Consider the following 752-nt stretch of genomic DNA (forward strand, 5'->3'; position numbering starts at 1 on the left):
TCCCTACTTCCTCCCTACCCCATAGAGTCTATTCTCAGCATTACCATCTCTCCTTGAGTTCTGTATGCATGTCCACTAAATGCCTTTAACAACGGGTACCGTTGGTTGTGGATTTAAGACCGATGGTTGAGACAGACCCGGACCAGCTTTCTGGAGTAAGGGAAATCTTCAGTGCTTGAGATATTAGGGAGGCACGATTTCACGATGGGATCGCTTTTACTCCGGAGCCCTTTATGGCTAGTCCCCAATTCTCCAAGTGCTCTTGTCTCTCCTAATTTACTTCCCTTGTGCCTCTGTTAAAATGTTCATTGCCTGCCCACCTTCAAGCGGCGTTCTTTATTCTCCCCCCAATCAGATGCCGAGCGGCTAAAAGGCAAGATTTCCGGGCACTCTTGCACGGTCCTCCCCCTCCTCCAAAGGCACACCACCCTCCGCCTCTCCCCCCTACCCAACTTCAATCCCTTTAAAAGTTCGAGGGCGTTCAGTCCAGTGGGGATTAGTAAACAGGTAAGGAGCTACTCGAACGCACCGAGCACTCGGTCGGCCCCGGGAAGATGCAATCCCTGGGGGCAGCCCCCGAGGCCAGGAAGGTAGGACACCTCTTTTCCATAAGGGTCTGGGAAAACCCGGTGAGGAGATGAATCGGGAAGGGATCGGGAGGGTAAGAGAGGGATGGGGAGGGAGGAGGAGAAGGAGTGGGGAGGAGTGGGGGGGAGGAGGCGGAGGAGCCGGCGCGGGGTAGGAAGGAGGCG

The sequence above is a fragment of the Martes martes genome (assembly GCF_963455335.1).
Source record: "Martes martes genome assembly, chromosome: 6".
NCBI lineage: Eukaryota > Metazoa > Chordata > Mammalia > Carnivora > Mustelidae > Martes > Martes martes.